At 50.6% G+C, this 411-nt stretch overlaps 1 protein-coding gene across 1 annotated transcript in view; it reads right to left on the bottom strand.

Annotated features, from left to right (window-relative positions):
- Positions 1 to 411, bottom strand: part of LOC119585398 (crustacean calcium-binding protein 23-like) — a 43,577-nt gene that overhangs the window by 14,674 nt on the left and 28,492 nt on the right. The window lies entirely within an intron of this gene.

Below are 411 nucleotides of genomic sequence, written 5' to 3'. Positions count from 1 at the left end.
TCCTCCTCCTTCTCCACTCGTTCCCATTCCATTTCTTATTCCTCCCTCCACACCCCTTTCCTTCCCAACCGCCTCATCTCCATTCCTCTTTCTCGCCCTCCCCCTTTCACCCCTTCTCCCACACCCTGCCCCCTTTCTCTCTCTTCCCTCCTCCACGTGAGACAGAAAATGTGAAACCAGACCTCTATTTCCCCGACGGAAGAGTTATTTCCCGTCACAAAGGCTGATGTATCTTCCATCCCCGATTTGCCGGAAGACACGGCAGCTGACGAAAGGGCCTCCTGACCTCCACTTTCGGGCTGAAGGAACATCAACAAATCAAGAAAACATGGCGGGGAGAAAGGGAGGAGGATTTTGATGTCGAATTCTTTTCCATGTTTCTTTCTGGTTTCTATCCGAGTCAGTTTTTTT

The sequence above is a fragment of the Penaeus monodon genome, chromosome 19, assembly GCF_015228065.2.
Source record: "Penaeus monodon isolate SGIC_2016 chromosome 19, NSTDA_Pmon_1, whole genome shotgun sequence".
Taxonomy (NCBI): domain Eukaryota; kingdom Metazoa; phylum Arthropoda; class Malacostraca; order Decapoda; family Penaeidae; genus Penaeus; species Penaeus monodon.
Note: the sequence above shows the minus strand (reverse complement) of the source record. Positions and strands in the feature narration are given on the sequence as shown.